We start from the raw sequence: 14,356 nt of genomic DNA, 5'->3' as shown, positions 1-14,356 counted from the left end.
CACATTTCCTCAACCCCTTTAAATAACCCTGACTTTACTTGGTATATTGATGGCAGTTCCCCTACAACATCAGAAGGAAAAAAAGTAGCTGTTTATGCAATGGTCTCTGACACCGAAATTATTGAATCCCAACCTCTCCCCTCAGGAACCTCTTCCCAAAAGGCAGAACTTATTGCACTAACTAGAGCCGTTACCCTCACAGCTAACAAGAAAGCAAATATATACACTGACTCTAAATATATTTTCCACATCATACACTCATATGCTGCCATTTGGAAGGAAAGAGGGCTCCTATCTACTAAAGGCTCTCCCATAACTAACTCCCCACTTATACTCCAACTTTTAAAAGCAGCTAACATGCCAGTTGAAGTAGGCATCATGCATTGCCAAGGTCACCAGGTGGCCTCAGACTCCATTTCACCAGGCAACGATGCTTCAGACAGAGAAGCAAAACAAGCCTCACTATGATCATCAGCTCAACAACTTATAGTAATCCCCAACATAAAGCTCCTTTACCTCCCTGAAGAAAAATCACAGTTATTACAAGAGGGAGCCCAACTACAAGGAGACTGGTTATGAAAACAGGGCCACTATATCCTTCCCCAATCTCAGGCTACACAGATTCTTACAGACATTCATTAGATCCTACACATAGGCACTAAACTTCTTTATCATCTCCTAAGATCTCTTATCACCTATCTTAACCTTCTTTAACTCCTACAACAAATCACTCACTCTTCCATTATCTGTTCCTCAGTCTCACCACAGGGAGCCCTAAAGCCTATTCCCTCATTCCCAACACATTAGGCTCAAGGACATAACCCAGGAGAGGACTGGCAAATTGACTTCACTCACATGCCTCCAACATGAAAAATAAAACTCATAATCACTCTAGTAGACAATTTTTAGTGTGGATTGAGGCTTTTTCTGCGAAATCAGAAACTGCCTCAGAGGTAACACAGTTTCTCAAATGAGAAATCATCCTTTGCTTTGGCCTCTCACTCTCTCTCCAATCTGATAATGGGCCAGCTTTTATCTCCCAAATCACTCAACAGGTAGCCCAATCCCTTGGCATAACCTAGAAATTACATATTCCTTACTGACCCCAGTCCTCGGGAAAAGTATCAAAGGTAAATTTTATTCTCAAAATGCACCTAAACAAACTCTCTCTAGAGCTACAAAGGCCATGGACTGAACACTTTCCCATGGCTTTGGCTCACCTTAGGGCTACTCCACAGGCCCCGTCTTTCCTCAGTCCTTTTGAGTGATGGAGGTCAGGGGTGGTGGCCAAGAGTGCCAGCCTACAACGGTGCAGAAGCGGCTGAGAGGAGCTACCCACCGCCCGAGGCCAGGGGCGGTGGCCGAGAGGAGCAACCCCACATCCAAGGAGCGGTGGCTGCACGGGGAGGGCCAAGAGGAGAGCTACTCCACATTCAAGGTCAGGAGGGGTGGCAGTGAGGAGATACCCCTTGTCCAAGGTAAAGAGCAGCAGCTGCACTTTGCTGGAGCAGCCGTGAAGAGATGCCCCACGTCCAAGGTAAGAGAAACCCAAGTAAGACAGTAGGTGTTGAGAGAGGGCATCAGAGGGTAGACATACTGAAACCATAATCACAGAAAACTAGTCAATCTAATCACATGGAACACAGCCTTGTCTAACTCAATGAAACTAAGCCATGTTGTGTGGGGCCACCCAAGACAGATGGATCATGGTGGAGAGGTCTGACAGAATGTGGTCCACTGGAGAAGGGAATGGCAAACCACTTCAGTATTCTTGCCTTGGGAACCCCATGAACAGTATGAAAAGGCAAAATGATAGGATACTTAAAGAGGAACTCCCTAGGTCAGTAGGTGCCCAATATGCTACTGGAGATCAGTGGAGAAATAACTCCAGAAAGAATGAAGGGATGGAGCCAAAGCAAAAAGAATACCCAACTATGGATGTGACTGGTGATAGAAGCAAGGTTAGATGCTGTAAAGAGCAATATTGCATAGGAATCTGGAATGTTAGGTCCATGAATCAAGGCAAATAGGAAGTGGTCAAACAGGAGATGGCAAGAGTGAACGTCAACCTTCTAGGAATCAGTGAACTAAAATGGACTGGAATGGGTGAATTTAACTCAGATGACCATTATATCTGCTACTGCAGGCAGGAATCCCTTAGAAGAAATGAAGTAGCCATCACGGTCAATAAAAGAGTCCGAAATGCAGTACTTGGATGCAATCTCAAAAACAACAGAATGATCTCTGTTCATTTCCAAGGCAAACCATTCAATATCACAGTAATCCTAGCCTATGCCCCAACCAATAATGCTGAAGAAGCTGACGTTGAACTATGAAGACCTACAAGACCTTTTAGAACTAACACCCAAAAAAGATGTCCTTTTCATTGTAGGGGACTGAAATGCAAAAGTAGGAAGTCAAGAAACACCTGGAGTAACAGGCAAATTTGGTGCTGGAATATGGAAGGAAGCAGGGCAAAGGATAATAGAATTTTGCCAAGAGAACACACTGGTCATAGAAAACACCCTCTTCCAACAACACAAGAGAAGACTCTATACATGGACATCACCAGATGGTCAACACCGAAATCAGGTTGATTATATTCTTTGCAGCCAAAGATGGAGTAGCTCTATACAGTCAGCAAAAACAAGACCAGGAGCTGACTGTGACTCAGATCATGAACTCCTTATTGCCAAATTCAGACTTAAAATGAAGAAAGTAGGGAAACCCACTAGACCATTCAGGTATGGCCTAAATCAAATCCTTTATGATTGATTATACAGTGGAAGTGAGAAATCAATTTAAGGGCCTAGATCTGATAGATAAAGTGCCTGATGAACTATGGACAGAGGTTCGTGACATTATAGAGGAGACAGGGATCAAGACCATCCCCATGGAAAAGAAATGCAAAAAAAGCAAAATGGCTGTCTGGGGAGGCCTTACAAATAGCTGTGAAAAGAAGAGAAGCAAAAAGCAAAGGAGAAAAGGAAGGATATAAGCATCTGAATGCAGAGTTCCAAAGAACAGCAAGGGGAGATAAGAAAGTCTTCCTCAGTGATCATTGCAAAGAAATAGAGGAAAACAACGGAATGGGAAAGACTAGAGATCTCTTCTAGAAAATTAGAGATACCAAGGGAACATTTCATGCAAAGATGGACTCGATAAAGGACAGAAATGGTATGGACCTAAAAGAAGCAGAAGATATTAAGAAGAGGTGGCAAGAATACACAAAAGAACTCTACAAAAAAAGATCTTCACAACCAAGATAATCATGATGGTGTGATCACTGACCTGGAGCCAGACATCCTGGAATGTGAAGTCAAGTGGGCCTTAGAAAGCATCACTACGAACAAAGCTAGTGGAGGTGATGGCATTCCAGTTGAGCTATTTCAAATCCTGGAAGATGAGGCTGTGAAAGTGCTGCACTCAATATGCCAGCAAATTTGGAAAACTCAGCAGTGGCCACAGGACTGGAAAAGGTCAGTTTTCATTCCAATCCCAAAGAAAGGCAATGCCAAAGAATGCTCAAACTACTGTACAATTGCACTCATCTCACACACTAGTAAAGTAATGCTTAAAATTCTCCAAGCCAGGCTTCAGCAATATGTAAACCATGAACCTCCAGATGTTCAAGCTGGTTTTACTAAAGGCAGAGGAATCAGAGATCAAATTGCCAACAACCGCTGGATCATCAAAAAAGCAAGAGAGTTCCAGAAAAACATCTACTTCTTCTTTATTGACTATGCCAAAGCCTTTGACTGTGTGGATCACAATAAACTGTGGAAAATTCTGAAAGAGATGGGAATACCAGATCACCTGACCTGCCTCTTGAGAAACCTATATGCAGGTCAGGAAGCAACAGTTAGAACTGGACATGGAACAACAGACTGATTCCAAATAGGAAAAGGAGTACATTAAGGCTGTATATTGTCACCCTGCTTATTTAACTTATATGCAGAGTACATCATGAGAAACACTGGGCTGGAAGAAGCACAAGCTGGAATCAGATTGCCGGGAGAAATATCAATAACCTCAGATATGCAGATAACACCACCCTTATGGCAGAAAGTGAAGAGGAACTAAAAAGCCTCTTGATGCAAGTGAAAGTGGAGAGTGAAAAAGTTGGCTTAAAGCTCAACATTCAGAAAACTAAGATCATGACATCCGGTCCCATCACTTCATGGGAAATAGATGGGGAAACAGTGGAAACAGTATCAGACTTTATTTTGGGGGGCTCCAAAATCACTGCAGATGGTGACTGCAGCCATGGAATTAAAAGACGCTTACTCCTTGGAAGGAAAGTTATGACCAACCAAGATAGCATATTCAAAAGCGGAGACATTACTTTGCCAACAAAGGTATGTCTAGTCAAGGCTTTTTTTTTTTTTTTTTTTCCAGTAGTCATGTATGGATGTGAGAGTTGGACTGTGAAGAAAGCTGAGTACCAAAGAATTGATGCTTTTAAACTGTGGTGTTGGAGAAGATTCTTGAGAGTCCTTTGGACTGCAAAGAGATCCAACCAGTCCATTCTGAAGGAGATCAGCCCTGGGTGTTCTTTGGAAGGACTGATGCTAAAGCTGAAACTCCAGTACTTTGGCCACCTCATGCGAAGAGTTGACTCATTGGAAAAGACTGTGATGCTGCGAGGGATTGGGGGCAGGAGGAGAAGGGGACGACAGAGGATGAGATGGCTGGATGGCATCACCGACTCGATGGACGTGAGTTTGAGTGAACTCTGGAGTTGGTGATAGACAGGGAGGCCTGGCGTGCTGCAATTCATGGGGTCACAAAGAGTCGGACATGACTGAGCGACTGAACTGAACTGAACTGATGCCTATTTTTAGAGGAAGCCTCCTGTTTCTACACCAATAAATAAGACGTTATAAAGGAAGCAGCAAGAAATCTGAGAAACAGTGCCTCAAGATACGTCATCGCCTCAGTAATTCATGGGAAAACTGGTTAAGCAATTGGAATTCGATGCCCTGGGTCCTATCTTTTCTAGATCCTCTCCTTCTATTACACTTATTCTAATTTTCGGCCCGTGTTTAATATGTCTTTTTTCAAAATTTCTTGAGGACTGCTTACTAGCCTTCACCAACTGAACTATCCACGAGCTAACTAACTCAGATTATCTAACTCAGATTATCAAAAACTTGGACCCCACACAAATCCCCTTGACCCACATTCCAGCCTTTTCTTATATCACTCCTATGACCCTGTCCCGCAGGAAGTAGTTACAGAGGATTGACCTTAGGCCCTTATCCTAAATCAAAAAGGCTGGAATTATAGGGCCCACATGGAGTCTCATTGGTAAGATGGCTCATTATGTCAACTTTTCAAACAAAGAATAAAATCACAGTGATCCGTGAGACTGACCAAATTGCCCAAATAGCACGCTGTTTTCTCACTGGTGTCTATCTTCTCAAAGCTGCGAGACCACCAGATTGCAGACCTCCTGCTATGTGACCACCCTTCAGAGAATTTTTCATTGGTGGGGTAGAAGAAAGACCCTGACAGAAAGGGAGGACGCTGGTTCTCCTTAAGGGCCAGTCACCCTCTCTTTTCCCTCTAATAAATTTCCCTTTTCTGGCCTGACTGCTGGGCTTGCTCTCTTTTTCTCTGCACTCGTCTTACACATCCTAGCTTTGAAAACTTCAGTCCACACAAAAATATAACTCTTTAGTTCATAATTGTCAAAACTTGGAAATAACCAAGTTGTTCTTTACTAGGTAAATGGATAAATACACTGTGGTTTCCATCCAGACATGGAATATTATTCAGGGCTTAAAAAAAAAAAAAAAAGATATCAAGCATGGCAAGATAGGAAAATACCTTAAATACACATTACTATTGAAAGAGTGTAAGAAACCAATTTGAAAAATTACATACTATATGAGTCTAACTGTATATATGACATTTATAGTGAAAGAAAGCAGATCAGTGGTTGCCTGGAACCTGGGGGAGAGGAGGCTTGGGGTTGACTGGAAGATGGGCATAAAGAATGGGGAACGGAAATGCTCTGTATGTTGGTTGTGATGACATTTGTCAAAATTCATTGAAATAGATCTTTAAAGTAAGTACATTTTACTGTATGCAAATTATACCTCTATAAAATTGTATGAAAATACAAAGGGGACAAAGGTACAAAGGGAACTAGAAACTAGAGAAGAGTGCTATCTATCTGCTCAAAGAATGGGTAGATGTTTGCAAATATTTGTCCATCTAGTGGTCACTAAGTCACTCATCACCAAATCCTCAGGAATATATAGGGGAAACCCAGAGACACCTCTTGGGATGCTTACATGTTTCAACAAGTAATGCTACCTACTTTATACCGGGATTTCAATGGCCAGAAAAAAATCATCTGTTATTTGCTTATTTTCTTCTAGAAGTTTTCATGTTCTAGCAGTATTTAGCTGTTTTCCATAGGAGAGACCAGCAAGGAAGCATATACTAGGAGCATATGCTCCTAGGAAGTATAGAGCTAGGAAGTATATGCTTTGTTTCTGACAGCAGGTGTCAGGATTGCCTAATAAAAGAGAAGCATATTCGAAGTTTTTTATTTTTATTTATTTATTTTTAATATTTTTTTATTCTTTTTTTTTAACTTTACAATATTGTATTGGTTTTGCCATATATCAACATGAATCCGCCACAGGTATACACATGTTCCCCATCCTGAACTTTCCTCCCTCCTCCCTCCCCGTACGATCCCCCTGGGTCATCCCAGGGCACCAGCCCCAAGCATCCAGTATCGTGCATTGAACCTGGACTGGCGACTCGTTTCATATATGATATTAAGGCACTAATCACCTTGATGTAGCCCACTAGGCTCCTCCATCCATGGGGTTCTCCAGGCAAGAATACTGGAGTGGGTTGCCATTTCCTTCTCCAGGAGATGTTCCCGACCCAGGGATTGAACCCAGGTCTCCCACATTGCAGGCAGACACTTTAACCTCTGAGCCACCAGAGAAGCCCTAAAAAATATGCAGCTAGTATCATTAACACATTGTGAAATTTGACATGACTGCATTGCCTCCAGTGGCAAGTAACATACTGGTAAGCTATAGCATTGATTTAATAAAAGTTGTTAGAATCTGCCTGCCAAAGCAGGAGCCACAGGAGACACAGTTTCGATCCCTGGGTCTGGGAGATCCTCTGGAGGAGGAAATGGCAACCCACTCCAGTATTCTTGCCTGGAGAATCCCCATGGACAGAGGATCCTGGTGGGCTACAGTCCATGAGGTCACAAAGAGTCTGACACGACTGAGCATGCACAGTGAAGGGAAAAAGGAAACACTGCCTCATCAAGTGTGTGTGTAAAAAAATACATCCAAGTATGCTATGAGCAGTATCCCAACTTCAGAAATGTTTAAGTGTGGAAGGATGTTACCCTTAGTACCAAGGAAATATGGTCCCTAACCACATGCTATTTGCAAGTGGCAGGTGAGTTGCACCCCGCCACTGCCTCCCCATGTCCCAGACATCTACCCAGTTCAGTTTCCTTTGCGCAGAGCCTAATTGTGGAGGGTACCTACTGAGCATCATTATACCTGCTGGCCAATGCTTTAAGAAAACAATAGAGAGGTTTGAGGCCACAGGGTCTGGGATGGTGAAGATGGTGGTGGCCCCTGTATTTGCCGATGGACACAGGAGGCCGTACCCTCCTTTCCATTTATATTTTGGTGTGATTAAGAAGGGAATGGGCTTCTCAGGTAGCGATAGTGGAAGACAACCCATCACCAATGCAGGAGATATAAGAGACATGGGTTTGATTCCTGGGTTGGGAAGATCCCCTGGAGGAGGGCATGGCAACCCTCTAGTTGCCATGTTGCCAATACTCCAGTATTCTTGCCTGGAGAATCCCATGGACACAGGAGCCTGGCAGGCTACAGTCCATAGGGTTGCAAAGAGTCAGACACAACTGATGCTACTTAGCACACAAGAAGGAAATAAATAATTCTCTCTGCTGTCGGCTCTCATTCAACAGTTAACCAGAGAGCAGTTTGTTCTATTGAACTGAATGGATAAAGCTTGGCTGGGGAGGCAGTTTTCAATCCCACCCAGTGGATCAACTTTGTTAAGAAGACTTGAAGGAAATGCAGGTTGGACTGGTAATTGAGGCTGCAGGAAGGCCTTAATTCAGGGACAGATGCTAAGTAATTGTGGAAGTATGTTTCTTCTCTCTGCCGTTGTAGCACGTATGCTTCACAAGCACACGGAGGGTCTGCAGTAAAGGTATTGTCTCAGGATCATAGAAGCGCTGAGGATTTCCTAGGTTAACAGCGGATTTCTACATAGGCTCTGCTGCTACATATATTTTTGCCACACGAGGGCGCACAAAGTCCTAACACAACTTTGCAAGCAAGCTTTGAGCCCACAACCCACGGCCCTGCCTGGGTCCCTCTTTAAGCTTCCAGACTTCAAATTAAAGTCCTCTCGCCCTTCTCCCGAAGTCTTCTGTTTTTGTTTTTGTTCTTTGTTTTTTTTCCCTCAGATGCAGGAGAAAAGTAGAATAGATGGAGATGCAAGAATAGGAAAAGGCAGGAAATCCTTGCTCCGGGAGGTCCTGCCAATCACCTTTCCTTGGAGAGACCCGCCCACTCTGCTCTGTGTCCCCGAAGCCAGGCTGAGCAAATCTGCTGTCTGTTCCCTGTCACTGGAAGCCCGTTCCTTGTCCAGAGCATTCCTGAAAGAAAGTGTCCTGCAGGGGAGTAAGCGGCTTTCCTGGAAATTTACAGGGAGGACCCTCGCGGACAGTTCTTAGACGGGATTTTTAGTGATGAGTAAGTTCCTTGATGGCTCAGAGGGTAAAGCATCTGCCTGCAATGCAGGAGACCTGGGTTCGATCCCTGGGCGGGGAAGATCTCCTGGAGAAGGAAATGGGAACTCATTCCAGTATTCTTGCTTGGAGAATCCCATGGATGGAGGAGCCTGATAGGCTACAGTCCACAGGGTCGCAGAGTCAGACACGACTGACAGACTTCACTTGGTTAGTACCTTAGGAAGGATAAGAATGCCAGCAAATTTGGAAAACTCAGCAGTGGGCACAGCACTGGTAAAAGTCAGTTTTCATTCCAACCCCAAAGAAAGGCAATGCCAAAGAATGCTTGAACTACCACACAATTGCACTCATCTCACACGCTAGTAAAGTAATGCTCAAAATTCTCCAAGCCAGGCTTCCACAGTATGTGAACTGTGAACTTCCAGATGTTCAAGCTGGATTTAGAAAAGGCAGAGGAACCAGAGATAAAATTACCAACATCTGTTGGATCATTGAAAGAGCAAGGGAGTTCCAGAAAAACATCTATTTCTGCTTTATCGACTATGCCAAAGCCTTTGACTGTGTGGATCACAATCAACTGTGGAAAATTCTGAAAGAGTTGGGTATACCAGATCACCTGACCTGCCTCTTGAGAAATCTGTATGCAGGTCAGGAAGCAACAGTTAGAACTGGGCATGAAATAACAGACTGGTTCCATATAGGAAAAGGAGTACGTCAAGGCTGTATATTGTCACGCTGCTTATTTAACTTGTATGCAGAGTGCATCATGAGAAACACTGGACTGGAAGAAGCACAAGCTGGAATCAGATTGCCGGGAGAAATATCAATAACCTCAGATATGCAGATGACACCACCCTTATGTCAGAAAGTGAAGAAAAACTAAAGAGCCTCTTGATGAAAGTGAAAGAGGAGAGTGAAAAAGTTGGCTTAAAGCTCAACGTTCAGAAAACTAAGATCATGCATCTGGTACCATCACTTCGTGGCAAATAGACGGGGAAACAGTGGAAACAGTGACAGATTTCATTTTTGGGGGGCTCCAAAATCACTGCAGATGGTGACTGCAGCCATGAAATTAAAAGATGCTTGCTCCATGGAGGAACAGTTATAACCAACCTAGACAGCATATTAAAAAGCAGAGACATTACTTTGCCAACAAAGGTCCATCTAGTCAAAGCTATGGTTTTTCCAGTAGTCATGTATGGATGTGAGTTGGACTATAAAGAAAGCTGAACACCAAAATATTGAAGCTTTTGAACTGTGGTGTTGGAGAAGACTCTTGAGCGTCCCTTGGACTGCAAGGAGATCAAACCCATCCAACCTAAAGGAAATCAGTCCTGACTATTCATTGGAAGGACTAATGCTGAAGTTGAAACCCCAATATTTTGGCCACCTGATGCGACGAACTGACTCATTTGAAAAGACCCTGTTGCTGGGAAAGATTGAAGACAGGAGGAGAACGGGACAACAGGATGAGATGTTTGGATGGCATCACCCACTCAATGGACATGAGTTTGAGTAAAGTCCGGAACTTGGTGATGGACAGGGAGGCCTGGCATGCTGCGGTCCCTGAGGTTGCAAAGAGTCGGACACAACTGAGTGACTGAAGTGAACTGAACTGAACTGAAGGATCAGAAATTGAGGAAGAAACATTAATAGGTAATAAATAAATAAGTTATTAATTTATTTATTTTTAATAACTTAATAATAAAATGAAATCCCTCCCAGTGAAATAAAGGGGAGGAACAAGGGGAGTGGGAAAAGTTTACAATCCTGGGACTTCCCTGGAGGTTCAGTGGTTAAGACTTCACCTACCAATGCAGGGGATGCAGCTTCCATCTCTGGTCAGGGAGCTAAGATTATGCATGCTTCAGTGACTAAGAAAATAAGCCATAAAACAGAAGTAATATTGTAACAAATTCACTAAAGACTTTGTAAATGGTCCACATCAAAAAATCATTTTAAAAAAATGTAGTCCTTTGGGGTCATGTTTGTCAAAAAAACAGTGCCACGCTGTGGGAAGACAGCTATGTATGTTTGCTTTTTACAGAGTTATTTATCTCTTCCCATTATGAAGATTATAGTAAAGTGTTTTGTTTTGTTTTTCAAAAAGAACTTTTGTTAGCTCTGCTAAGGGAAACTCAAGAAAGAAGGTATTATTTTTCATTATTTAAGGTTAGCTTGTAACAAGGGAGGGATAACTATGTCAGGAATTTTCATGGAACATCAGGAGAAGGAAAATGAATGAGTCCAGCCCAGGAGGACAGTTGGGGCTCCAACATATTGGAAGAAGTTATGCATGCTTCCTATATGATGGATTCAATTCCTTATAAGCAGTCTCTATAAAGCTGAACTAACCATGTAAAATTCTAATTTGATTCCACAGCACTGACCTTTCAAACCTTGATTCTCCCTCTCAGTGTCCTCCTATCTGTCCCTTGATCCTAATTTCTCACTGCTTTCTTAAATTTCATGGACATTATACAGAGTGAAGTAAGCCAGAAAGAAAAACACCAAAACAGTATACTAACGCATACATATGGAATTTAGAAAGATGGTAACAATAACCCTGTGTACGAGACAGCAAAAGAGACACTGATGTATAGATCAGTCTTATAGACTCTGTGGGAGAGGGAGAGGGTGGGGAGATTTAGGAGAATGGCATTGAAGCATGTATCATATCATGTATGAAACGAGTCACCAGTCCAGGTTCGATGCACAATACTGGATGCTTGGGGCTGGTGCACTGGGATGACCCAGAGGGAGGGTATGGGGAGGGAGGAGGGAAGAGGGTTCAGGATGGGGAACACAGGTATACCTGTGGCGGATTCATTTCAATAATTGGGAAAACTAATACAATATTGTAAAGTTTAAAAATAAAATAAAATTTAAAAAAAATAAAAATAAAATTGGTAGAAAATAAAAGTTTAGCAAATTAAAAAAAAAAATTTCATGGACATTATTCTCTCTGAGAAAACAGTACTCTTTTTTTTTTTTTCCACCCCCCAAGATGGGTATGGGAAGACTCTCCCTTTTACAGGTTTATCTTTCTTTGATTATTGTCATTTGTCTAGGAAGTTACCAAAATTCCGATTAGTTTTATTTCAGAAATTCAAAGTTCTGTCCATTTTAGCCAGTCTCTAGGAGAAGGCAATGGCAACCCACTCCAGTACTCTTGCCTGGAAAATCCCATGGGCGGAGGAGCCTGCTAGGCTGCAGTCCATGGGGTCGCTAAGAGTCGGACACGACTGAACGACTTCACTTTCACTTTTCACTTTCATGCATTGAGAAGGAAATGGCAACCCACTCCAGTATTCTTGCCTGGAGAATCCCAGGGACTGGCGAAGCCTGGTGGGCAGCTGTCTATGGGGTCGCACAGAGTCGGACATGATTGAAGCAACTTAGCAGCAGCTGCAGCAGCAGATGATGGTAAACTTGGGGATGAGCAAAGCTGAATAGTGAGTGAAGTGAAGCTGCTCAATCGTGTGTGATACTTTGAGATCCCATGGACTATAGCCTACCAGGCTCCTCTGTCCATGGAATTTTCCAGGCAAGAGTACTGGAGTGGGTTGCCATTTCCTTCTCCAGGGGATCTTCCCGACCCAGGGATCGAAACCAGTCTTCCGCATTGCAGGCAGATGTTTTACCCTCTGAGCCACCAGGGAAGCTCTATGTTTCTGATATTTTGATGCTGGATGGTCAAAATGAAGAATGATTTTTACAGTCATCGAGAACAGAGTGGTAGCCCCTGAAAAGGGTATTTTCTGATACATCCATTGAGGATAGTAGATTTCTTTCCATTCTGTTCTCTCTGACCCTTACCTTTTCCTTCTGATGAGCTTTTTTTTTTTTTTTAATTTTTTTTGGTTTTTAAACTTATGCATTTAGTTTTAATTTTTTAATTGAAGCATAGTTAATTTAGAATGCTTTGTTAGTTTCAGGGGTAGAGCTAAGTGATCCTGTGTGATTATATGAACTCATTTTTAGAGTCTTTACCCACATAGGCCATTACAGAGTGTTCAGTAGAGCTCTCTGTACTATACAATAGGTCCTTACTAGTCATCTATTATATACAGAGTAGTGTGTATGTGTCAGTCCCAATCTCCCAATTTATTCCCTCCTGCTTACCCCCTGGTAACCAGGGACCATAGCACACCAGGCTCCTCTGTCCTCCACTGTCTCCCAAAGTTTGCTCAAGTTCATCGCTCCATTAAGTTGGTGATGCTATCTAACCATCTCATCTTCTGCTGCCCACTTCTCCTTTTGCCTTCAATCTTTCCCAGCATCAGGGTCTTTTCCAATAAGCTGGATATTCATGTCAGGTGGCCAAAGTGTGGAAGCTTCAGCTTCAGCTACAGTCCTTCCAATGAATATTTAGTGTTGATTTCCTTTAGGATTGAATGATTTAATCTCCTTGCAGTCTAAGGGACTCTCAAGAGTCTTCTCCAGCACTACAGTTCAAAAGCATCAATTCTTTGGGGCTCAGTCTTCTTTATGGTTCGACTCTCACATCCATACATGACTACTGGAAAAACCATAGCTTTGACTATATGGACCTTTGTTTCCAAAGTGATGTCTCTGTTTTTTGTTTTTTTTTTTTTTTTTAATGTTTGCAGTATAATTCTATTTATATAACATTTTTAGTGTGATGGCTAACTTTATGGGTCAACTTGACTGTACCACAGGATGCCATTGGGCCCAGTAAAGCAGAGTGCCCTCCTTAGGGTAGGCGGGAATCATCTAATCTGTTGAGGATCTGAGTAGAACAAAAGTTGGTGAAAAGAAGAATCTTTGTTTTTTCTTCTTCCTGCCTGCCTGCTCAAACTGGTACATCTCATCTCATTTTCTCCTGCCCTTGGACACCACCAGCTCTCCTGGGTCTCCAACTGGCAAATAGCAGATTTGGGTATTTCTCAGCTTTCATAATTGTGAGCCAATTTTCTCCTAACATAATTCAATCTTTCTTTCTCTTACATATATATATAGATAGGCAGATGATAGAGACAGACATATTTATGTATCTATTAAAACTTATATTAGAACTCCACAAACACCATGCATATTGCATTTACATTTGCTCACTCTGTGATTTAGATAGATACATATCTATATAGCACTCTATCTATTTATATATATCACAGAGTGAATAAATATAAACATAGGATGTATGATGTTTCTCTGAAGAACTCTAAGTTTTGATATAATTTATTAAATATAGTTTATTTAACATAATCTGTTAAGTTTCTCTGCAGAACTCTAAGTTTTAATATGATTTTTAATTGAAAATTTATACAGGCTGGTTTTTTAGTAATGGTTGTTTCACAACAAGTTCATAATATTCCTGATCATTTTAGCAGTTGACACTCATGAACCAGTCCTATCTGTCACCAGCATGCTACTTGCTAAATCCCTGTAGCTCAAGCTGTTTTATTATAAGAAGCCTCTATCTGTTCATGAAGTGTGGGAGAAATAAGCCTGAAGAAGCCCCTTTTTCCTTGGAAGATTTGGGTGGAGTTTCCAAGTGTCTCAGTGGCAAAGAATCTACCTGCCAATGCAGGAGGTGCAGGAGACATG

This window comes from Bubalus kerabau, chromosome 4 (genome assembly GCF_029407905.1).
Source record: "Bubalus kerabau isolate K-KA32 ecotype Philippines breed swamp buffalo chromosome 4, PCC_UOA_SB_1v2, whole genome shotgun sequence".
In the NCBI taxonomy this organism is placed as follows: domain Eukaryota; kingdom Metazoa; phylum Chordata; class Mammalia; order Artiodactyla; family Bovidae; genus Bubalus; species Bubalus kerabau.
This window is presented reverse-complemented; position numbering follows the sequence as displayed.